This window comes from Miscanthus floridulus, chromosome 1 (assembly GCF_019320115.1).
Source record: "Miscanthus floridulus cultivar M001 chromosome 1, ASM1932011v1, whole genome shotgun sequence".
Taxonomy (NCBI): Eukaryota; Viridiplantae; Streptophyta; class Magnoliopsida; order Poales; family Poaceae; genus Miscanthus; species Miscanthus floridulus.
In genome coordinates, this window is record NC_089580.1 from 109,012,039 (window position 1) to 109,038,711 (window position 26,673).

Sequence of the window (26,673 nt, forward strand, 5' to 3'; positions counted from 1 at the left end):
TCACATGACTCAATGTCATGTCTCATGTGTAATGAGCTCCTACATCATCACATGTGTGAGCTTTGCAACATCTCCGAGCTATTTTCACCTTCATGGCATATGTTGCTCACACACATGTATCTATGGACTAATCATCTATGTATCTTACTTAAACACATTAGTCCACCTAAGGTTGTCACTCAATTACCAAAACTAAGCAAGGACCTTTCAATCTCTCCCTTTTTGATAATTGATGACAACTCTACAAAGATATGGAAATTAAGCTCATTTTAAGCTAGCACTTCACACAAGTGTAAATTGTCAACTTGATTTGGATTTTATGCCACTTATCCAACATTTAAGCTCTATGTTAAGATTTATATAAGCATCATAAAACCCGACTTTGGTAGTGATAGCTCCCCCTACATGTGTGCTCAAATGGTTTAGTTTCAAGTTTGCACACATGCATAAATATAAAATTTGTGGGAGTGTTACCACAATAGGTATTCGGGTATAGTAATTGGGTCAAATGAATTCTTTAAGTGCACCTCTGCTGAATATTACCAGTGTCAACAAATGCTTAGCGGAATGAAATGACAGCACATCTAAGCATCAATGAATTTAAAACATGGACAGTTCACAGTTCTGAGAAATATGTTAGCAAAGACGCATGTTCTTACTATTACATTACAAAAAAACAAAGACAGATAGTCTCGCTTGAAAGACATGCTTGCGAAGTATACGAACAGAGTCATCACACGATTCCAACCAGACACTAACAAGGACAACTAGTCTAGAAGAGGGAAAATATATTAAGTAGTAGAGCATCAAAATAAAAAAGACGCCAAATTTTTCTAGTTAAGCATAAAAAAGGTGCAGGGTAAGCTCGTTGCCATAAAAAAATGAGACTCTGGTGGCCACTGATCTTTTCCTTGACATTGTCAATGGTGTTCGATGGCTCCACCTCTAGAGTGATTGTCTGGCCAGTGGACGTCTTTACAAAAACCTGCATGGGACAGTCAAGGTGCAGGGTGGATAGTCTCTGGACATCGTAATCGGCGAGCGTCTGCCCATCCACAAGCTGCTGTCCGTTAAAGAGGAGCCTCTGTTGGTCCTGAATCTTTGCCTTCAAATCACCAACCTTGTCAATAAACTCCACCTTGAACCTGATCGCCTAGCTGCCATGGAGTGGGAGTGTCTTCACGGCAATCTGCATGCCATCACACGGACAGAGGTCACGGTGCAGTGTCGAATGGTTCTGAACCTTGTAAGAGCCAAGCTTGCGCTGATCATCAAGTCGGCTGCCGTTAAAGATGATCCTCTGCTGGTCCTGTATCTTTGCCTTGACATCACCGACTGTATCAGATGGGTCTACCTCAAGGGTGATGGTCTTGCCGTTGAGCATCTTCACGAAAATCTGCGTGCCGAAGTCGAGATGCAGGGTAGCGTCGTTTTGGATTTGATAGTAGCATCCAAATGTTCGATCATCCTCGAGCTTGTTGCCAGCCAAGAAGAGGCTCTGGTGGCCACTAATCTTTTTCCTGACATCAGTGATCGTGTCTGATGGCTCCACTTGGAGCGCGATGGTGTTGCTTGTGCGTGTCTGTACCTGTCAGTACAGGATGGACAACGACGACAATTAAGAAGACGCAAGACAAGGTGCACGGTGGCAAACTCCTTGACTTTGTATTTGGAAAGTTTGTGCCCATCCTCAAGCTGCCGACCACCGATAAGCACTACTACACAAAACATCTTTAGAGGCGGGTAAGATAGGTTTTCAGGGGCGGTCAGCCCAACTGCTGCAATGCCACCGTCAGTGAAGATGGGGTGTCTCTAGCGACGGGCTTTTAACCATTCCTGAAAATGCATTTCTAGGGGCGGTTCTGATAGGATCTCTGCCTCTGAAAACGGTATTTCCAGGGGCGGTTCAATTAAGAGAACTGTCTTTGAAAATGCATTTTCAGGGGTGGTTGTAGTAGGCAAACCGTCTCTAAAAATTCTTTTTCAGCGGCGGTTCCAATACATGAACCGCCCCTAAAAATACATTACCAGGGGCTGCTGCTGCAATGCAACCATCCCTGAAAATGTTTTTTCAAGGATGGTTGTGGCAATGCAACCGCCTCTGAAAATGTATTTTTAGGGACGGTGTTATCAACCGCCTCTGAAAATCAGTTTTAAATTTTTGAATTTGAAATTTTCCGCCAAATTTGAAATCACGTTTTCTCACCAAATTTCATGCCCGATTGCAAATGATTCAAATTAACTTCATAAATACACAGTAGTGCACTAGTTATACACACATGGTCAACAAAATATTTGTACATTACAAATTACAAGTCAACATTATTTGTGCTCCTACCCAATGAATGAAAAGAAGGGATACATGCATTTTAGGCGAAGGGACTCAAACTTGGGATGTGTTGGATACTCCGAGTCATGATCATAGAATAAGCCCTTCGGATTAAGAACCTCCCGCACTATGAACTTGCAGAAATCTTCTTGAACAAGTTGAACATCGCTTTATGTAATTACTTCGTTTGGCCTCGTTCATGCTACACAAAAAGGGAACAAATTAGCTAGATTCATGTTAATGAACATATGCATATGATATGGTTTGATAGAGCAGCTTACGTCTTTAGGGTTATTGTGGTAAGTTCCGTTGGCTCTCATCCATTGACATACATAGTAGCCACAAAGCACGCTTCCGGTAGGCTGCCTCGAGCACTGTAGGTCGGTGACATGCAAAAAATAATACAGTGAAACACATTGTTCTATATAAGGAATATGAGAAGCTATTTGGGTTAGAAAATGGTCGTACCCATTGATTTACACAAACATCCATCTTCTCCTTCTTCGCTGGGTTATGCACCCACCTTCTTTAAGGTACTATCTGTACATGCTATTTAAGGAACAAAATAATCACTTTCACTATAACGATAATCGGATGAAAAATAGTGTCACAAGTAATGAACTACAGTTACTTACGTTTGTAACACGTTGATGAAATTTTGGTACATTTTTCTATCTTTTCTCATAGAGTCAAAGATGGAAATCCTGCCAACTCTCAAATTGATTCTTGCTAAGATGAAGTGATCGCTACATCAGTACAAAAAAAACATAATAGTGTCAATGTAAACAATCTACCAAATAGCATGAAAAAGATAGTAGTCGATCTTACCCGAAATTGTATGGGGCTTCTATATATTGGAATCTCTGATGAGCTATGAACGCCTTCCCGATATATAATGCAGCTTCATTCCTTGCTTCCCTGTACGAATTGCCTTCCTAATGGCCTCTCTCACCTTGCCCTTGGCACCCTTAAATGCAGGACGATCATTTTGCCACAATAGAGGTCCATCGTGAGATGCCTCGCAAATGAGATTTGGGTCAAGGTATGCGTTCCTCAAGTTCAACTTAGCCAAATCCATCCACTCTTTCCTACATGAAAGTAAGGCAAATGTGTGGTTAAAAGGATAGCACAAGCACATAAAACCAAAATTGAGGATGAGTTTAAGAAAACACTACTTGCATGCACCACAGGGTAATCTGACTTACATTGAGTCTCTTCTGTCGGTATAAAAATTGAATGTCCTCAAAAGATATGGTCAGTTTTGAAAATTCTACACCAGTAGCGAATATATCGTTAGCAGGGTAATTCACCGGCACTGACTCTAAGCCAAGTTCTACCGCTTCCAAATACCACATCTGAAAGACCCTCATGTGTAACAATCTCTTGTTGCATTCTAGGGCAAAATCAGGTAGGAATTCCTTGCGTGGCACGTATTCGTAGGGGCACTCAGGACTGTTTTGTTCCATCATGTCTTTAATGAATTCAATGCTCGCTAGGGTTTGGCTCAAATGGTGTTGGCCACCAAAGATTGTTCCAGATCCTTCCTTAGCCATGCTGGCCTTGGCATTTCTAGCTGACGAAGGCACTGCCTTGCTCTTGATTGCAGAAGCGTCCTGGGGGTTCTTTTTGCTAAGAGACCTCCACATCACAGATATGCCAGCATCGGGCGGGTTGCTACCCTTCTCAAATTCCCTCACCATCTTAGGAAACATTTGTAGCTGCGGTGGCGGTGGAGGTGGCGGTATCGCTGTTTGTGGCTACAGTGGCGGTGGGGGCGCAACCGGTTGTGGTTGTGAAGGAGGTTGGGAGCTCGGTGGCGGTGGCGGTGCTAGCACAGCAGTTTGTACCTACAGAAGCAGTGCCGGTTGGGGTGGCGATGGTGGTGGCAGTGGCGGGGGTGGTGGCGGTGCTACCGCAGCAGTTCCTCCCTGCGAAAGTGGTTCTGATAGGGGTGGGGGTGGCAGTGGCAGAGATGGTGGAGCGCTGCCCCCGAACACTTGTTGTGTTCCTTGTTGAGTCTGGTCCTGATGTGCCACTTCATTGCATGTTTCCTCAAACTCAGGTACTCTCCTTCCTGCGATGATATCTTCCATGAATTCTTCATTGGAAAAGCTAAGATTGGGGTTTGCCTGGACTACTAAAACATCCATGAATGGATCCATCATCTGCTGCTCATATGTCAGTGATAACTATGCACATGCTTCGCCTGTGGGCTATTTCTGCTTGTTCCTCTACCTGAGGCAATTGCAGCTGACGCGAAGCAGAAGGCGCACCAGATAGGGTGGTTAACAACACAATGTCTCGTTGTTGCCAAGCAATGAAATAGCCTACAAGGTTGCCCAAGACCGTCTCACCATCAGGAGAAGGGATCTCAACTTCATAATCAAGATGATTCGAAGAAACTGACAGCACTTCAACCCTGGCATAATCATTCGGAAGTACATTGCTGTGCATAGTGCGTCCTGGATAAGCAGTTCCGCTAGCAACCTTTACCGTCTTCCCCTTCCTGTTGTATAGAATGTGCAGAGCACACGGTGTAGGCCTATCAATGGTGTCCACAGGAAAAGTCTCAAGCGTGATTGATGCAACACTACTTGGCACTGGCACTGGAGATGATGTTGGCTCCATGGTAGACAAACCTTGTGAAGCTTTCAACTGATTAATCTTTTCATCAATATATGCGTTGGCCCTCTTGCGAAGGGTGTCAAAAAGGTCATCCTTGTAGCGTTGCCTTGTTCTATATCTACTCACCTCCTGTGGAAAACCATGCTTAAGTCCTAGCTTGGAGGAGACGCCCTGCACACACCAGGGTGTTCCTTGTTGCCTAGGGCGACACTAAGCTCATCCACCTCCCATATGGGTTTAAATTCGCCTTGCATTTTCTTCTGAGCAAGTGCCTTTATGGCCTCCGTGGCTACTTCAGTACATGCATCAGGGATTACTAGTTGCCAACTTTCTTTGTCCTTAACTTCCCTAGCTCCAACCCAGTGCTCTACGCGTTCATCAAAGTTCTCATATTTATAAGGCACACCAGCTTGCCTAGCAGCCTCAGCCTCTGCTCCCCACTTTTCAACCTTCGGGCCATATCTAGTCGAGCCGAGATGGTGAGGGTGAATGTTCTTCTTCGCGAGCTCACTGTTCAAGACACTCAAGGCTAAGGCCTCATGTGTGGACTTCTGTTCACAAAACCTTTGCCATTGATCAGGTTTGATCTTCCCGAACTCCTTGAACGGCGTGCGACCCTTTAGTCCAAAACTAGTATTTAGTTGGGACCTCCAACCACAAAAACGTTTTGCCACCTGTTTCATTGCCAACTTCTTGACGAGCTCTTTCGAATCAGGAGGGAAACTAAATGCCCCCATCATCTTCTTCCATATCTTGGTCTTGTCACTATCGGGCACATCGTTCCAATATTGTATTGAGCAATCCAAAATGTCCTAGACCACCGCTCCTATCGCGCTTGCAAAGCGGGAGCGTACGCAATCAGTTTGTATGGGCTCGCCGATAGGGCTAAGCACTTCTACAACAATAGTATGTCCTTTAGGGAACTTGTTCCGCATTCTTTGCCCTTGCTTCCATTTCTCTCTTTGAGGAGCGGATGATGTAACTATAATCTCTATCTATGTCTATGATTGCTCTATGGTTTGCCTAGGCATATGGGTAGACACATGCACCTATAGATATAAAAAATAAGGAAAATGCTCACACACTTATGTGAAAAATAAATGTGGTCAACTAATAGCAAGTATAGGCTTATATCCTGGGTCAGATCATATTCTAGGTCCTCAAGTTCGGCCCTCAAAGCCTTGCAGTCAGGCCTAGTACTAGGATCCAAAGCTTCTTCCAATGAGGTCGATGACGTGTCGTTGTCGTCGTCGTCCGACAACCACTCCAACTTATCTGCTTCGTTTGTTGTCGTTTCTTTATCCATCGCTAACGAATGTGGATGAATTTATCTAAGTCATGACGAAGGGCGTATTATTGCTATAAATATTTAGAAACAAGATTATCATTCTCATATGAATATGATTACATATAGCAAAATCAACACATGGCTAATACACATGCAATAAAAATTGTAAATTTTAAATACTTAGTACATTCCATTGCTTCATATATATATCCGCTACTCATGCATATAACACTAGTATCTAAACATCAAATGTTATGTAGCATTTCTTGTCTAATACAGAGAAGATTAAAAAGAATCAACCTTTGGTAGATGAACATGCCGAAGTGGAAGATGGGGAGCGCCGGGCGGACGATGGGCCGAGGGAGCGCAGACGTAGAGAAGAAGAAGCCAGGGGAGCGCCTAGAAGCACCGGGGGAGCACGGGGGAACCGCTGGGGGATCGCCGGGGCCTCCAACGGTAGGTTCACCGACAAGGCAGGAGCTAGCAGTGCTGGGGAAGCACTGGGGACCTCTACCAGGGGAGCACCGAGGGTAGCACCGAATGGGGCAGTGCCGGGGGAGCGCCGGACGGCCAGGGAACTTCGATGGTGGCGGCGTTGGATGGAGTACGCGAAAAGGCGCACGCGAAAATTTTTGGCAGCGCTTCACTACACTATTGAATTCTGGCCTGCCCGGTGACTTAGAAAATTTTCGATGTTGCGTTATAAAGGGCAAGGATCTTCAACAACGGTTTTCTTAAATCAGCCGCCGCTGAAGATGATCTTCAGAGGCGGCTGACATAAGCAACCGCCGCTGAAGATCATTTTCAGGGGCGGTTGCAGCTGACATAAGTAACCACCCCTAAAAATACACAGCAAGGGCGGCCGAGGACTTCCGTCCATCGCGTTCAAAGTTTGGATGGCCGGACCATCCTACCAAGTTACACTAAAAAATACCGCTGCTCTCCTTGTCTGGCCTGTCGATGTTTTACTCGGCCGGACAGTCCTATGCTCCGTTTCGAAAACTTTAGCACCCTTTGGACGAATTTGCCCCCATTCGCTAGTGGATAAGGACATGTCGTCCTTGTTGGCCTTCACGATTGTCGTCAGTCACCATTGTCGCCGTCTGGTGCTCCAAATCTCCCCGTCCGACCACCTAGGCCTGCCCCCACTGTTCCTCTCCCCCACCCCATCTGCTGCCCCCACCGTTCCTCCGCCCCCAACCCACCCCCACGTTCCTCCACCCCCTACCCCACCGTCCTTCCCCACATCTCCTCGGCACGCCGGCAAGCCACCTCCACGTACTTCTCCAAGCCTCCTCCACGCCCTAGTAAGCTATATCTGGTATTATTATGTATTGGTTTCTCTCATTAATATTAACTTCTTGCATGTACCTAATGGATATATTTTCCTTGTTATAAACTAGTTTATTAATTATCTCATACAATAATATTTCTTGTATAATAATATATGTAGATGCAGATTTAGAGATTATTTAAATAATAATGGAGTCCGGTAATTAAACCAAAATTTAGGACTTTTCTTTTTTATTATTTTGTATAATTGTATAGATATGTTCTTTAAATTGTTTTAAATGGGTGAATTTGGAGTAACAATATGTGTTACTTTAAATCATTTTTCATAATTAAATGGGTGAATTTATTGCTGCAAACTAGTTCATTAATTAACCAATAAAGTGAGCACATATATGTCTCTTTGCTAGTGATGTGTTTCTTGCTACTTATTTTTATCTGCAGCTAACAAATAACTTTGATTTTTTCTTTCTAATCTAATCTAATATATTTGATAGCTTAGCAAGCTATGACGTGGTATGTTGTGCATCGTGGTCGGACCCCTGGTGTCTACTCCAACTGGCATGATGCACATGCTGAAGTGGATCAGTTCAAGGGAGCTGGCCACAAAAGTTACAAGTCGAAACCAGAAGCTTATGCAGCCTACTATGGTTGTCAGGAGGTTGTCAGGCCACCTCCACAACTTGAGCCTGCAGCACCTGATAAGAAGATAAGGCAGAGTGCATTTGATGTCCTGCATGTCATTATCTTAGCTCAAGCTTTAGTCATTTCTTTTTTAGTTTGCATAATTTGGAAGTTAATGTAATGTTAGTTATTAGCATTGCTTGTAAGTACAACTCCTGGTACTAGACTTGGTGGTGCTATGCTTACCACTTCATGCAGGAGGTAACTACAACTATTTGGATGCAGCCAATAAAACAAACTTGCTTACAGTTGTACTAAGTCTAATCTCAGTATTAGTCCTTGTACCCAGAGTAATATCAGAGTTATGTCTAATCTAGTGGCAGCGACTGTCCCTTGTCTCTTGATATTTCGTGGTTGGTGTAGGATCATGGTATGGGTGCATAAGACCGAGTCTATAGCCACAATGCCATAGTTGTGTGCGTTCTTGTACATATCGTGCACGGAATGTTCGCCTCTAACATGAAGTCGTGTGCTAGTAACGACAAAATCAATAAGGTTGCGGGGCACACCATAGTGCCTTGGGTGGTATTCCTATTTCTATAAGATCTATAGACACAAAATTGTACACTCTAGTGGCCGTGAGTGTCCCTTGGCTCTTGATGTTTCATGTGCAAGACATAGGGCTGGCCAGACAACACTAATATAGTCCGGCCCTGTCATTTCTAAGGTGGCCGGACTGTCCTATCGTGGGCATGAAAAGTTAGCCAACTATTCGTCGATCGTGGTTGGTTGGTCTATGGTTAAACTTGTTACTTTGTACTATTAGGACCAAAACCAATACCTACACACCTTTTTCCACGAATGTTTAGTCACCAAACACACGAACACAAAACTCTCGCTGCCCCATAATCAATGCAACTCTCGCTTTATTAAAATGTCAAATGCTTTGAACTATGAGCAAACATACATGAAAGGCTACTAACATTTATGATACGAGGTAGTTACCATCAATTTAATCATATGATATATGTTCATAATATATTTATTTGGAAACATAAATGTACAAGGTAGTTACCATTAAATGAATCACATAATATATTTTCATAATAAATTTATTTGGAAACATAAATGGTTGATCAATCTTGAGAAATATTGAGTAGCATGAATAGTAGCCATGGTTTAGGTAGACAATACTTATAGAGAAACATAGCTAGGGAGATGGAAAGCGTTTGACCATATAGTGGGCGTGATTTTAAAGAAGTAGTCATGTGACAGAGAGTATTGGAACGCGTAGTGGGGAGGGAGTTCGTGCAGGATCAGGCTATGGGTGCATAAGATTGCGTCTATAGCCACAATGCCATAGCTATGTGCGTACTTGTACATATCGTGCACGGAATGTTTGCCTCTAACATGAAGTCGTGTGCTAGTAACGACAAAATCGATAAGGTTGTAGGGCACACCATAGTGCCTTGGGTGGTATTCCTATTTCTATAAGATCTATAGACACACAAATTGTACACTCTAGTGGCCGCGAGTGTCCCTTGGCTCTTGATGTTTCATGTACGAGACATAGGGCTGGCCGGACAACACTACTATAGTTTGGCCCTGTCATTTCTAAGGTGGTCGGAATGTCCTATCGTGGGCACAATGAGTTCGGCAACTATTTGTCGATCGTGGTTGGTTGGTCTATGGTTAAACTTGTTACTTTGTACTATTAGGACCAAAACCAATACCTACACACCTTTTTCCATGAATGTTTAGTCACCAAACATGCGAACACACAAAACTCTCGCCGCCCCATAATCAATGCAACTCTCGCTTTATTAAAATGTCAAATGCTTTGAACTATGAGCAAACATACATGAAAGGCTACTAACATTTATGATACGAGGTAGTTACCATCAATTTAATCATATGATATATGTTCATAATATATTTATTTGGAAACATAAATGTACAAGGTAGTTACCATTAAATGAATCACATAATATATTTTCATAATAAATTTATTTGGAAACATAAATGGTTGATCAATCTTGAGAAATATTGAGTAGCATGAATAGAAGCCATGGTTTAGGTAGACAATACTTATAGAGAAACAGGGCTACGGAGATGGAAAGCGTTTAACCGTATAGTTGGCGTGATTTTTAAGAAGTAGTCATGTGACAGAGAGTATTGGAACGTGTAGTGGGGATGGAGTTCATGCAAGATTAGGCTATGGGTGCATAAGATTGTGTCTATGGCCCACAATGCCATAGTGGCAGCAAGTGTCCCTTAGCTCTTGATATTTCATGTGTGAGACATAGGGCTGGCTAGACAATACAACTATAGTCTGGCCTTGTCATTTCTAAGGGGGGCGGACTGTCCTATCGTGGGCATGAAATGTTAGACTACTGCTCAGGCATTGTCCGACCGTCTTAAATATTTCATGGCCAGACTATTCTATTGAGACAAAAAAGATTGTTAGGCACAAAACATGTTTGGCGATGAAGTGTGAATTGACAAGACAGATTGTTACGAAGACTACATTGATGAACCCAAATGTGATCATATGTTACTTGCAACAAGCACAACTAGCAAGAAAGAAAAGGTGATAGTTGATCCATAAATAGTCATACATAATAGTTCTCATAAGTAGAAGCCAAATATCAAGTCTCATAGGCAAAAGCGAAATAACAAGTCTTCCTCATCAAAAGTTATCTTAACATCCGTACTTCCATCTCACCCCCTAACTCTTGCGTCATCTCCTATCTATCTATGGTGACTGCACATCCGAGGGACCATCCAAAGCACCTGCTGCCGATAAAGGAATAGGAGGGTCGGTGATGTTCTCTTTGACATTGGCGTCGACGACATCGTGAACCTTGTGGGTAGTGTCATTTGGAGGATCAACAATAGTTTAACATTTATGATACAAAATAGTTACCATTAAATTAATCAAATAATATATCATGATAATAAATTCATTTGCAAACATAAATAGTAACACTATGAACTATAAATTTGGTCAATCTTGAGCAATTTTGACTGACACGAATCCCATCATTGCACATTTGATATGAAATAGTCTCACCTGTAGCCCCTACTATCGAAGAAGGCCTAGGAGTGTCGGTGATGTTCTCTATGACACTGGCATCGCCAGCATCATGAACCTTGTTAGTCGTCTCATCTAAAGGAGCAACAATAATTTAACATTTATGATACAAAATAATTACCATTAAATTAATCAAATAATATATCTTGATAATAAATTCAATGGCAAACATAAATAGTAACACTATGAACTATAAATTTGGTTAATCTTGAGTAATTTTGATAGATACGAATCCCATAATTGCACATTTGATATGAAATAGTCTCACCTGTAGCACCTACTGCTGAAGATGGCCCAGGAATGTCGGTGATGTTCTCTATGAGACTGGCATCGCCGGCATCATGAACCTTGTCAGTCATCTCTTCTGAAGGAGCAACAATAGTCTCACTTGTAGGAGGAGATGATGTCGAAGAAGGCATAGGAGGGATGATGATATTCTCTCCGAGATTGGCGTCGACGTCATCGTGAACCTTGTCGGTCGTCTGTCCTATGGGGGCAACAATAGTTTAACATTTATGATATAAAATATTTGCCATTAAATCTATCAGATAATATATTTTCATAATATATATATTTGAAAACATAAATGGTAACACTATGAACTATAAATTTGGTCTCACCTATAGGAGGAACAATAGTCTTTGTAGTGGTAGTCGTCGCTAGAGCCTTAGGAGCTTCGAGAGTATATGTACCTAACTCCATGGTTGTCCTCACTGTACTCTGCTCATGCACCGTCCTAGGTGATGACTCGGTGTATACAGGGGCAACTGGACTAGGAGCCAGAGCAATTGGCCATGCTAGTAGACCTGTTTGAATGTGAGTACTCGATGGGAACGTCTGGAGTGGTATAGGCAGGAAACCACTGATCCCCTAGCTAGCTGGCAACATAGCCTGAGATTGACCCTGAGGTGGGGCAAGGACTTTAAAATTAGGGGGTGCAATTCCTGTGGCACTATAAAGCTGATTAAAGCAGCCACTAAACATTGTGTACATATTAGCCATGTGTGCCTGCTGATTTGCTAGGGCTTGAGAAAGAACCTATGACTGCTGCTTCATCTGCACTTGCATCATGATAAGCGTATCTCGATTCTGTCTTAACTCGGCCGCCTAATCTTGTATGGCCCATGCCATACTCTGATTGGACTCAGTCAACACTCTAAGTATCTGAGTAAGCTCTGATGGCTGCTGAACAACTATCGGAGTCACCTAAGGAGGGGCAGAAGATGCTGTAACATGTGGCTCGACGTCGCTATCATCAATGCCGAACGTAGGCACTGAGGCCTCATCGTCATGTGCACAGTGTGGTGGCATAGGGAGGTACAAGCTATCATCTGAGTCTGAATCAGTCAGTTTATCTGCACCAATCACCTCTTCTACATTCATCAGCCCTCCTAGTCTAGCCTCATGCTCTGCCTACTCTAGGGCTGCATTCTCTTCTTCATGTCTCTCTATTTCCTCCACTAAAAACTGCTCCTGAGCAGCTCTATTTCCTCCACTGAGAACTGCTCCTGAGCAGCTCTGAGGCCACGTTGTCCATGACGCTGATTGAAACTCAACACTAGATGGAAGGTCTAAAGCACATTTTCTATCGCCTGGTACTCTTTTCAGCACCAATCTAGATAAGTCTCATTAAGCAGGTAGCAGATAATATGAGGGTACACCTGCTGGCGTCCAACATTAATAGCATCAGCAATGACATACTCAATCTCACACAACATGAAGTCCAAGAAGTTGAACTGTTCTCCAGTACAAATGGAGAGGAGAAGCCACTGCTGCAAGCTAGTCAACGACTCCTGGTTGCCCGCACGAGGGAGGACTATCTTCCTCATAGCCATGTGTAGAACTTGCACTTCCAATCACAGTTGGTCCGATGTACGTAGAGAGCCATCAGCAAAAGGCTGCTAGAAGAGTGGACGTATCTGCTGATCTGTAGGGAAGGTACCTCCAGCTCTCCCACGTCATGGTGGATCCATGTCACTGTAAACTATCTGGTGTAGCTTCCTATCTGAGGCAGCAACTCCAAGATGCCTTCTCATCTCGCCCAAGTAAATTCGTGTCATATGTTCATTGACCATCAACTGAATGAACCGGCGATGCGAGTCGATCCACACTATAGCATAAAACTAACGTACCCAACGAGTCACAGCTCGGTCTACCTCGCTGAAAAGGCGAACAAAGCCCTAGAACCTCTCAAACAGGGGGAGGATCAGCATGCCTACTTCTCTCTCAAGCTCATCCCAGCCAATTTGCCTCTTGTCTACTATTGCAATATTTCTCATCATATAGCTCCTATGGAAGCTGTCCTGAGTAATAGTCTAGAAAGCCCTACTGCAATCTTTCTCTCTGATCTATGGAAACCAGAACACAACATCGTAGAACCTGATGTCCATTATCTTCTTTGAGCTCAATCTCGTAAAGTCATGGAATCTAGGCCCTCTCTCCTACTCACTTCTGCTCCTCTTTTTGCCACTTAAATCTCCTCCTTGAGTTTTAGGGCCTCGACGACTACTTGCATGTGGTGCGCATGAGTCCGGTGCAAACATAGAAGTTGGGTGTTTCTTGTGGAACGTGTCCATCCACTGAATCTGCTCCTCAGTATACTCTTCCATCTATACTCCTTCTAGGATAACCTGATGGGTCTCCTCGCCCCTCCGCGCTAGGCAGGACGATTGTCTAGTCTCCCTCTCTGTAATCCTCAATGCACCACCACAACCTTGACCCTGTCTTGCCTCTTGGGCCAACATAGCCCTAGTGGCTTGTTCCTTTCTTTCTCGTTGCTTTTCTGTCCTACTCTTCTTCTTCTTTGGCTTAGGTTCAGGAGCCTTGTCCTTCCCCTTTTGTGGCATCTGCACGAGTTCGGTGGGGGAAAACCATGAGACTAGGTTAAACAACATAAAAAGCACACAAGCATTTCATCGAACACGTAGCATGCATGATCAGCGGGAGTGAAGGCATCACCTTTCCTTAGCCGATTTGGTGGCTCGCCTATGGAAGAAGAATGCGCGCGACGTCCGGTTGAATGTGCATGACACGGGGACGGCGGCATGTGCGATGACAACGTCGACGTGGCTAGGGTGTCAGTGGCGCGACATGGAGATGGTGGCGTCGATCGGGGGCGGTCAAGCGGAACCACCGTGGGTCACAAGGACGACGGCGCGTAGTGGTGCGACCACGAGCAACCTAGATTGCGAGCATGATGGTGTTGGCGATGGCGAGCACAACAGCGGCGGCGATGCGGAGCGGCCATGGGTGCAGGGACGGTTAGGGCATGGGAGAAGAAAAATGGTTCGGCCCCTGTTTTTAAATCTGGAGGACCACAGGATTGTCCTGCCGTTGGGAAAAAAACTAGCCGGACTTTAGGGAAACCGCTGCTGAAAATGAATGTCCAGCCTTTTTGTTTTGTTAATGGTCGGACCGTCCTGCGCCATGTATTAGATAAAAAAATTAAAAACAAAATTTTTGGCCCGCATGGGTTCGAACTCGGGGCTACGGGGAGTCCGAGTAGAGGCTTAACCGCTGTGTTAGGATAGGAAGTTCGATAGAATGGCTTATTTTTCTCCTTTTAGTCTTTATTGCTGCAGTATTAGTTAAAAAATAAAAATAAAAAATTTGCCCCGCGTGGGGTTCGAACTTGGGGCGGCGGGACAACAGAGTAGAGTCTTTACCGCTGCGATAGGATAGTGAGTTCATTGGAATAGCTTTCTTTTTTGCTTTTAGTCTTTGCTTGTTGTAGTACTTAATACTAAAATTAAAAACAAAAAGTTTGGCCACGTGGGTTCGAGCTCTAGGCTATGGGGAGAGAGAGTAGAGGCTTAACGCTGCGTTAGGATAGGAAGTTCGAGAGAATAGCTTCTTTTTCTCCTTTTAGTCTTTATTGCTGCAGTATTAGTTAAAAAAATAAAAAATAAAAAATTTGGCCCGCGTGGGTTCGAAACCAGGGTTGCGTGGAGATAGAGTAAAGGCTTAACAGCTGCGCTAGGATAGTATGTTCGATAGAGTAGTGTTTTTTTTTCTTTTTTTAGTCTTTAGTTGCTGCGCTAGGATAGTAAGTTTGATATGATTTGTTTTTTTGGTTTTAAGCTTTCATAAGGCAGTATTAACTAGAGAAATCAGTACAATCCATAATAATTTATTATTATAAACTATTATTGAAGTCACTACAAAGCAATTGTTCAAGTACACAACAAAGTTCGTGCAAACATAAGTAAATTACATATTTGGACCACGTCGCATCACGTAGAGGTTGTAGTGTAGGTCATTAATTTCATAGCCTAGACCATCAGTGATGTAGAGCAGCGTATTTACTAGTGCACTCTCCCTTGCTTCACAAGATCGAGCACAAGGTCTACCAACGATTATTAGCAAAGTTCGTAGAGATGCTGATAAATTTGTCACACGCACACGTTTTTGGAATCCATGTGTATTGGGTGTTGGCCCACCAAATTCCCACTCATAAGGACCCAATTGAGGCATTGCCTGGTTTAGAATTGCTTCCAAGCTACAAGCTGCAAAGGTTAAGTCATACTCCTCAACCTGTAAGTGTTGAAAAAATAGATATGAGAACCATGCATATAGACATACCAATAAATATAGGTATGAGCTATGAGATTCACTTCGATCTTACCAAATCAAATTGCTTGTGTTGAGCAATCGTTGCACAAAGACCTGCCACATCATGTCTGACACCCTCATCCAAAGCTCTTATCATCATGGAGGAGAATGAAGGAATATCGTACCCAACATTCCCAAGCGCCCTTAAACATTGTAGCACAGCATATTTTTCCACCATAACCTGGTAGGCTTGGCGTGGGCCCGTCTCACTGATATGTACAAGCTCACCATGGTCACCCCACCTAGCTTCGATTAAAAAGGTAATTCGACATTACCGGCCACCCTATATAGTAGGGAATCTCTCAACATTGATCTCGTCTACACTAAACTTTGAGAGTGTCTGTTCGAACCATTGGAGCGATTGAATTGTCTATAATAAATTTAAGAATCATATATATCAAGAAAAAGGTATATGCGTAGGTATCTTTAAAATATATTATTTTACTGAAACCATGTTCTTTACTATGCTTGGATATGGGTGCTTTGCATACGACAAGATTGGTTGGAATCCATTGTCATATATGAAGTCAAGATCCTGGGGAGGCAATTGTCTGGCCATCTCTTCTCCTAAATTTATGTTAACATAAAAATAATAGCCTCCTCTTTTATTTTTTTAAAAATATTATATATTCTTGTCCTACTCTGGCCATCCCAAAATACAAAACATTTTTTAAAAATATTAATTATTTTATCCTAGATTGTGCATGTGCACGATTTGTCATGTGCTAGTGACACTATCGTATCCTATGCACGTGCATGATTTTGACCAAGATAAATACACGAAATCAGTGAAAAAATACTACCATTTGTGTCTTAACTTGTTGGTAATAATCTAGATCAGAAAGAGCAGTCACTTACTAGATCAGGGAAAGGGAAAGAGGAGTCCACGTCGCCGGTGCTGCCTCCTTGCTGCCAGCAAAACATCGCTCTCAGTCTTGACGAGTGCGGGTGTTATCAGAAGCAAAGAGAAGTAACGCGTGCACGTAAGGGGTAAAGAACAGAAGTTACCGGGCGCGTGTAACGCATGGGTAACTTCCAGAAGACATTAGAGGCGGTTATGTAAAGATAACCGACCCTAAAAATAGCAACAGAGGCGGTTATTTAAAGGAAACCGCCTCTGAAAATGTTCACGTGCGAACAGGGGGCCAAACATTTTTAGAGGCGGTTTCCTAAAACAACCGCTGCTGAAAATGATTGTCCGACCAAATAGTATTGTCCGACCTTTTTGTTTCTGCTCTGGCCGGACTGTCCTGCTGATCCATTTTTAAAATTTAAGTAACTGACCGCTTTGTCCGGCCAAACAGTAATGTCCGGCCTTTGTGTTTCTACTCTGGTCGGACTGTCCTGTTGTTTCATTTTTAAAATTTAAGCAACTGACCGCTCTGTCCGGCATTTGTGTTTAAGCAGTGGCCGGACCGTGTTGCGGCTCTGATTTTTTCAACCCTTCACGTGGCCGCCCCTACTGTCATAATATTTTGTGTTTTGTTTATTAACTAATTCTTCAAAAGCACGAGCCAACAAAATAAAATATACATATAAAATTATCGGTTCATTAATGTGCCACATGGTCTTAATATTATTACAAATGTTTCAAACATAAATAAATAATTAAGCTATTACAACTCTGCCTTCCGTATCAGTGCACAGGTATGGAATGACATTTGATTTTTCCACCTGTGCTTCTACAAGCTTGATCTTGTTTGGTAGGTCTGTGAATAATTGCATTTCGTAGTACTAATTGTGCTCCTCCAAATCATCTATGCCATCTACTCCTAGGATCCTCTGTTTCCTAGATATAAGAACATGCCTCTTTGGATTCTCAGGATCAGCATAATATAGGACCTGTGCCACACGAGTAGCAGGCACTCACGTGTGATCCTTGTAACCTACATTGTCGAGGTTGACACATGTGAGTCCAAATTTCTCGACCTCAATGCCACCCGGTTGCTTGACCCATTGGCACCAAAACGTAGTGATCTGTATATCTGGTCCATAGTCCAATTTCCATATGTCCTCTATGAAACCATAGTGTGTGTGAACTTCCCCAAATGCATCGACATTTTCAATATGAACCCCACTATTTTGAGTCACCGACTTCTGGTCCTTTGCTTTGGTGTAGTATGTGTATCCATTTACATCATATGCCAGCCAAGATGTGACCTAGGATGATGGCCCCTGAGCCAACCGCCATAAGGTTTCCCCTTCTGGTAAGTCTTGTTCCCCAAGCCACTTGCCAAATAGATGCTTCTGCTCATGAACGATCCATTGCTCTGAGCACCCTGGATTTTCTGCTCTTACGAGTGCAATGTGTTTCATGATAAATGGCTCCATCATCGATAGGTATTGCAACACGCAGGAGTGTGCTTCTTCCACTTGAGTGTATTCCTTGTCGGTGAATGTTTTCCTACCCTTGCTGCCTTTCCCCGCCAACCTACCTTTATGACGAGTTATAGGCAAACCAAGTGCACGTTTATCCTCTTCCCGCAAGTAATCTTGACAAGCCTCAATGACTTCTTCAGCACAATATCTCTCTATCATGAATCCCTCAGGGTGAGCACGATTGTGTACATAGTGGTTTAGAATAGACATGAATCTCTCGTATGACCACATCTCATTCAAGTACATAGGTGTGAGCCACTTAACCTGGTCAACCATGTGCATCATGAGGTGCAGCATTATATCAAAAATGATGGTGGGAAGCACTACTCAATTTGACCCATAGTCTCAGCCATGAAATGCTTTAAGTCACCTAATTCGTCCTCATGGATCTCCTTCCATGCAATTTGGTTGAAGAAGTAGCACATCCGGGTGATGACCATCCTCACGTATACGGGCTTTATAGCCCTAATAGCAATAGGAAGGAAACATGTCAACATCATATGACAATCATGAGCATTAAAACCAGTTAATGTCAGGTCTTTCATTGAGACTAATCTCTTGATGTTGGAGGAGAAACCTGTCGGCACTTTTAAGCCCCCTTAGGCTCAGGCAGATTGCTCTTTTCTCATCATTTGTCAGGTTGTAGCTGGCTGCAAGAAGGTACTATCTTCCATTCCCTAGGTCTTTTGGGTGAAGCTCCGGTCTAGACTCCAAATGTACTAGGTCCTCCCATGACTTCAGTCCATCCTTTGTCTTTGCCTTAATGTCCATCAATATCCCAATGATGCTCTCAAACACATTCTTTTTGATGTGCATGCCGTCAATGGAATGGTGCATGGCCATGTCCGGCCAGTAAGGCAGGTACTTGAAGAAGATTGACATCTTCTTGAATGGCATGCCATCAATCGAAGGTGTATCTCTCTTATTGATCTTTCCATCCTTTTCTTTTTACCATAGGCGACTTTGATGTTCTTCACCATGTTATACATGTAATGCCCGTCCCACCTCTCTTAGGCATGCCCTGTCTCAATAGTACTACCAATGAAGTATTTCATCATCCTCTTGCTTCGGTACCTGTGTCCTTCCACTAAGAAATGTCGGTGATGCATGTACACTACCTTTTGGGATCCCTCCAGGAACTAAGCTACAGTGTCAATCAAGCATTCTGAGCATCCCATGAATCATTTGATCTGTCCTAAAAGGGAAACTATCCTGGGTAGTCATTGATGGTAACAAAAATGATGGCTTTGCATGTGAAGGTACTCTTCGCAAGCTCATCCCACATTTTCACTCCATGCTTCCATAGTGTCTCCATTTCTTGCATCAATGGCTCGAGAAAAATAACTATGTCGATACTTGGTGCTTTGGGCCCTAAAATTATAATGGTTAGCAATATATACTTCCTCTTCTGACACAACCATGGAGGGAGGTTGTAGATCGACAAGATTACTGGCCATGTGCTGTGTGTGCTGGTCCTATCACCAAAAGGATTCATTCCATCAGTGCTCAAAGCAAACCTAATGTTTCTCGGATCTTCATGAAATTCTTGGTACTTGGCATCGAAGTCCTTCCACTGTTATCCATTAGATGGGTGAGATAGCACTCTGTCATCTTTCTTGTGTTCATCTGAAGCCCACCATCGCATGAGCTCTGAGTCCCTTGGGTTTGAGAACAAACGCCACAAGCGATCAATCAGTGAAAGATACCACATAACCAATGCAGGAATTCTTCTTTGGTTAGTATCATCTACTACTAAGGTGTTGTTTTCCTCTTCAACATTCTGAGAAGCATCATTTTTCTTTCCGCCCTTCTTTCTCTTTTATTTCCAGTGTTAGTACCCTCAATGCAGTCTTTGTTTACTTTGTACCGACTAGCACCATAGTTAGGACACTTCGTTAGGTCTTTGAACACCCCACAATAAAGGATACAATGGTTCGGACATGCATGTATTCATTCCAAACCCATCATCAGTGGACTGATAAGCTTCTTCGCTTGATACGTATTGGTAGGCACAAAGTTTGGCTTAGGAAGCACAACAGCCAATAGAGTCAATAGGTCATTGAAGCTTCTATCGGACCAGCCATACTTAGCCTTCAAGATCAGTATGTCTAGCACAAAACGTAGCAACGACCACCTTTTCTCACAAACCTTTTGCTTCGAGTACAAACATTCTTCCCTTGCCTTTCACACCATCTCCAAGTTATCTAGCCCTTTCAATAGTAATTCTTGTTCTACATGGCGTAACATGTTGTCTAGGAAGTCTTCTTCTTCATCTTCTTCATTGTCTACACCATCATCCTCCCCACCACAGCCTTCTCCACCACCACAGCCTTCCCCACCACCACTGCCTGCAACATCATCTCCTGGAACATCATGCATCATGACACGATGGGCATCGTCATCTTCCCTTACTTCTGGTGGATTTGTACCTTCCATGTCATCTGCTTCTATATGTCTCTCACCATGATGATCCCAAATCTCATAGTTCTCCATGAAACCCCCTTCTTACCAAGTGTGATCTTATCGTATTTGGATCTCGACATACTATACGGTTCTGATAGTCAACACAGGGACTATATATCTTTTGTCTACTTAATCAAAGCATGCCTTTTAGCTACTTCAATAAAATCATTCACATCTTGTATGTAGGAAGCTTCATGTCTTCTTTTCGTGTACATTCATGACCTGTCCATATGTGCCCTTAAAAAATAAAAGGTATATTTGCATGAAGGTATTATTCACATATAAATGTTAAAGCAATTGATGTCTATTTTTCTATACAAATATTACATTATTCTAGACCTAAAGCTTAAAAATGATAAAGTAAATATAGAAATTAACTAGAGTTCATGTGAGCCAAAGTTCTTAAGTTGGGCAAAATCAGTCTAAATTGCTAGGAAAAATAAAAAATCTAACATCATGCATGTCTCTCTCTATATCTCTATGTGAAAGAAACGAACATGAAAAGTTTGAAAAGAGTTTAGGTATGCCACTATCTCACCTCTCAAATGCAACTCTTTTAAGGCAACGTATCAGATGCAAACTAACCAACCTGTGTAAACTTGGAAACTACCAATCAGGACCACTAGATGATGATCCAATGGATGGGGTGAGGGGGCTTAAACGCAAAAAAGGCCGGCGGGTGGGGAGCTTAAGCGCAAAAAAATCCCACCTTTCACCTCATCCATTGGATCAACATCTAGTGGTCCTGATCGGTAGTTTCCAAGTTTGCATAGGTTGGTTGGTTTGCAGCTAATACGTTGCCCTCCTTCAAAGGTTCAAAGGGCAAAACCTCACCCCTCTATTTTTACTATTTCTTGCCCTCCAAGTTAGCTAAACAGTGATGCTCAGCAGACTGTTCTGAGGAGGAAGAAGGGGTATTTAGGAGGGCATTTTTAGGGGTGGTTGACTAATGAGAACCGCCTCTGAAGATCCATCTTCATGGGCAGTTCTCTTAATGCAACTGCCCCTTAAGATGGACCAATTTCATAGGCGGTTTTCTTAATAGAACCGCCCCTGAAGATGGAGTAGCTTTTTTCCTTCTTTTAGTTGCTGCGCTAGGATAGTAAGTTTGATCTGATTTGTTTTTTTGGTTTTAAGCTTTCATAAGGCATTTCAATCCTACACGAGTAAATTTCATAAACCTAATCAAACATATCAATACGAATAAACCTAATGAACACATGAACCTTACAAACCGGACACAACTCTAGTCTGTCTCCATTGCCAGTAGCGTATGTCTCAGATGGTGTAACCACGGTCATTGTCTATGTGATGCAAGGCCTGCACTACAACACTCTCCATTGCCTCACACTGCCGAGGACATGACATCCCATAGATGTAGCCTACTGACGGACTATCGATGACCTGGTTCTGCCTAAATCTCACATAATATTGGATGCTAGCTTTCATCCTCGGGCCTATCGCTTCCACGAAGTTCCAGGCGTACCCCAATCACTTACGAGCTTGCGTGAGAATTGGCTGCAAGCCACATGTAGCATAGGTGAAATCATAGAGCAAAACCTGCAAGTGGACAAATAAAAAATATCAGGAAGCACTCATATAATAATAAGAATAAATAAACATTACTCTCATATCATACACGATGTACCACATCCATATGGTTGAATGTCGCATGCCTCTCTCTTACTCGCGGCACATCCAGACTATGCTGAATTAAAGCTTGAATCTTCAAGGACGAGAAATCAGGCATATGGTAGCCAATTCACTCAATTGCCTACAAAGAAAACAGCACGACATCGATCTGGACGCCTATCTTGGTCGGCGACTATCGTCCATTTTGCACGATGTCCTGGCGTACCTCATTATTGTACCTAATGGAGATGTCGAAGGTGAGACTGCACGTCTATAACTTGGCTCCTTCATCATTCACAACCTCACTTGTTGTGTTCTCGAAGATCTCCCACACCCGAGCATCCATAGTGTTGCTTCCGGTCACTTGACCGGTTTTGTAGTCTATGACATATACAACAATCATATTATGAATGAATGTATATATGCAAAAATTATATTAGCATATAAAACTTAAAATATTCCATACTATTGATGGGTTTGGGTAACGCAAAATGGCCCTATCTGGAGATGGCATGAATGGAAGATCGCCAAGGTGAAAACTTGGGTCCTGTGGCTGGGGAAGTCCACCGCCATTCATGGTGACTAAAAAAACTAAAAAAACACCGCAATAAATATAGAACCCCTATATAAATATACCATGCAACAATATATATTAGAAACATGTAAACAATAAATGATGTATAAATAAAAATAAAATCCACCATTATTATTCCTAATTAAAAACCACATATTTGAATATTTCTATGCTTATTACTAAAAAAGCATGAAAAATGATCTACATTATCAGCAATGAAAGATTAGAATGGATGGAAGAAGATGCTAACCTTTCGAAAAATGGTTGGAAGAAGACGCTTGATGGCGGCCGGCAAGAACTGCTCTTGCTCCTCCAAGCAAAAACACACGTGCAAGTGAGCTAATGGTGCTCAGCATGCGTACTGTCCGAGAAGGAAGAAGGTATTTAGGGGTGGCCATTTTTAGGGGCGGTTAACTAAAGAGAACCGCCTTTGTTAATTCATTTGTAGGAGTGGTTCTCTAAAGAAACCATCTATGAAAATATGACACTTTTAGAGACGGTTTTGTAAAGAAGATCGCCTCTAAAGATCCATTTTCAGGGGTGGTTCTCTTAACGTAACCGCCCCCTGAAAATGGACGGCTATCAGAAATGGTTTTCTTAATAGAACCGCCCCTGAAGATGGATCTTCAGAGACGGTCATGAAGCTACAGTGCCCCAGGCACGGTTAGAGGCGGCGTGCTAGGTGAACTGCCTCTTATTGAAAACGAGGATCGCTGAAAATGATTTATGTAGTAGTGAAGAAGGCGCTGTTGCTTAGCAGGAACACCCACCAACTCCTCGACCTTTGCCTTGAGGCTGTCAACCGTGTCAGAGGACTCCACTTCGATGGTGTAGTGTCTACCAGCGAAGCCCTTCACGAAGATCTGCATCTAAACACAACACACAATAATCAGTTTAGTGAATCATATAATAATCAGTTTAGTGCACCATATTCTGTTATACAAAACCAAACGCAAACTAAAACACGTGATGGGTCACGCCTTCACGCGCTCGCGCGACCCATCGATGTTTTGGTTTCTGAAGGGGTTTCAATCATCGGCGGTGGCAGGAGAGAAGCCAGTGGGGGCGGCGGAAGATGGCAGTTGGGCGGAGCTGACGGTGGGGGCGTCCTGTTGCTGGTTATTGGAGGGCGGGGTCGAGGAGCGGGTGCGGGAGTCGCGTGGCACGACGAGGTGGTGGGAGCCGCCGGCTGCGGATGGTGCAGGGCAGGGCCGGCGAAGGCGCGTGCTCCTCAAACACGCAACCTGTAGCGAATTAACTTGGTCCCAAACCACACTGTGAGTTAACTTTGTCACAAACCTAACGGCGGCAAGGGAGGTAGATGAAGACAATCAGCACGGTTCAATGCAAATACTCGCACACACGTCCAACACACGAATGCGCATATCCTGCCCGTACAAACGTCTCTATAACGGCCGGGATAGATATAGTTATATTTATTATTAAAAAGTAAAAAGTATGCAAACCTTGGTCAATCGAACATGCAAATTAACCTATAACTGCTAAGATATTTGCTAAGTGGATTTATCATGCCAAGAGAATAAAGCTGCGGCGAACACAAAGAAAGCAGATCAATGCGGAGACCGGGTCAAAAGGATCACCTCGTCTTGGTCGTCGTCAGCGGCGGCGGCGGCTACCACGATGGCGTCGTGTCGTCTGTCGTGGGAGCTAGGTCGTCGCGATCAAACGGAGGTAGGAGTAGTCTTCATGATACCTAATTGATATATAACCAATGTACAGCTCGGCCCAACTCATAGTCAGTCTATCGGGCAAGGCCCATGTCACCCGCTGCGCTTTCGTGGGCCGAACCGATCGCATGTGCGGACGTGCCTAGCTAAGTAGGCCCAGCCGCTGCTGCTTCTCATCCGTTTTGCCTCTCATAGAGCAGGTTTTATCTTTTCGTTTTCGTTTCGTTTTCTCTCTTTTTCCTCTTTTTTTTCAAATCCTTATGAGTAGTCCAATAATTTTATGATTCTTATATATCCATGTTAATTTTCATGAAAAAATATTTTTTCTTCTTTCTTTTCTTTCTTATATATATGGTATTTCTCGTTATTGTGAGAGTTTCTAATTTTTTTCCCTAGCAAACTCGAGAAAGGATTGACATATAAACTCAGATGGAAACTAGTAAAATTAAGATATTGAGTGCATTATATTTTCTATGCGGGACTAAACCTTCAATACACCTAGCATTTTATGGGATTTGGGCTTTATTTCATTTAATTGAAATAAAACTTTATCACACCCAATTAAATCCAACATTACTAGATGGAAAACTAGCTATTCAGAAACCTTAATAGAAGAATACATCACCTATGAAACGACAAGTTAACTTAGTAAATTTCTTAAAAAACTCAACATGACAACACCAAGCTACACCGCCAGCAAAAGTTTATCCTGCCTTCCTTATCTTTAAAAGTCTATTTTCCTCCCTCAGTTATAAACTTCCTGAAACTCTCAGCAAAAAGTAAAACTCATATAATGAATCCTATTCTATGTCATAGATTTTGTGCACTTTTTTTATATATAAACTTGTTTGACTTAGAACAAAACTAAAACAATTTATAATTGGGAACTTAGTTGTAGCAAGCCAAGCCAGCTTGTTATTAAAGTAGCTCCTTAATGAGCTTAATCACTAGCCACACCAGTCTTGGGTTCCGCATTATTACATACCAATATAGATGGCCATATAGTCCGTCCGATCGAACGTGCTCGTGCTGGCCTGGCATGATGCAATGTTTCATGCCTGGGCCGCTCCCCAGGCACATCGGGCAGCTTAGCACAGCCCAATAAAAAAGGGAGGTTTGGCCCCATAGAACCCCTACCCCCGCACCCCCTCAGCCCCTGCTCATAACCCCGATTCATTTCCCCTCCATCCTCGACCTCACCGTTGCTCTCGTAGTCTCGCCTCTCTCCACCTCTCGATATCTCGACCCTAGCCTCTCCTGTCGTCCCCAACTTCGGTGACCTCAACATTGTTGGCTACATCTCCTGCGCTCCCCCATTTCTTCTAACGTTCTGTGTCCTCCCAGTATCACCTCACCTCTCTTGGTCTCCCCTCCCTAAATCATGTGAGTTCTTGTCCTCATCCGTCCATCCTCTGCCGCTCGCTATCTTTTTTGATTCGTGCACCGTTCTCGTTCCTTGGGGTCTCCCTCGTCTTCTCTGGCATAGGGCTCCGGTTGCGCATGTATGATATCAACTCCAAACCCTAATCCGAACCCTATCATCACAGTTTTGTTGTGTTGTATACAGTATACTTGTATGAAATGTGGATATATTGATATGTTGTATGAAATGTTGAATAGAGTACCTAAAAGGAGCATTTTGAGATGTTTGTCTGACTATGGTAGCCTGGCCTACTGAGTTGGCCATGCTTCTCGGGCTGGCCTGACCCAAAAAAAGTGGCCGCGCCACAGTGGGTTGTGCTTTTGCCGGGCTCGTGTCGTGGCATACTCAGGAATGTCCCTTTTTAGTTGCATATGTTTTCAAACTCATAGTACGGAGGAACTATTCCTATATTTGGGTTTAGTGTGACTATGTATTTTTTTTTTTACTTTCGATCTATGTAGACTATAGTACCGAGGAACTATTCCCACCTATATTTGGTTTTAGAGTAACTATGTATATATTTTATTTTCGATCTATGTAGACTGTAGTACGTACCATACGTTGACTGACGGGAAGACATTTGTTTTAAAATTAAAATAAAAACAAGGAGGACATTAAAAGGAGCTCCGATCCTTTGGTAGTGGATCAGTGTA

The 26,673-nt window shown here is 43.0% G+C and overlaps 1 pseudogene; it reads right to left on the reverse strand.

Moving 5' to 3' along the window:
- Nucleotides 1-767: 767 nt before the first annotated feature.
- On the reverse strand, nucleotides 768-23,778 carry LOC136461238 (polyubiquitin-like; annotated as a pseudogene).
- Between the last annotated feature and the right edge of the window lie 2,895 nt (nucleotides 23,779-26,673).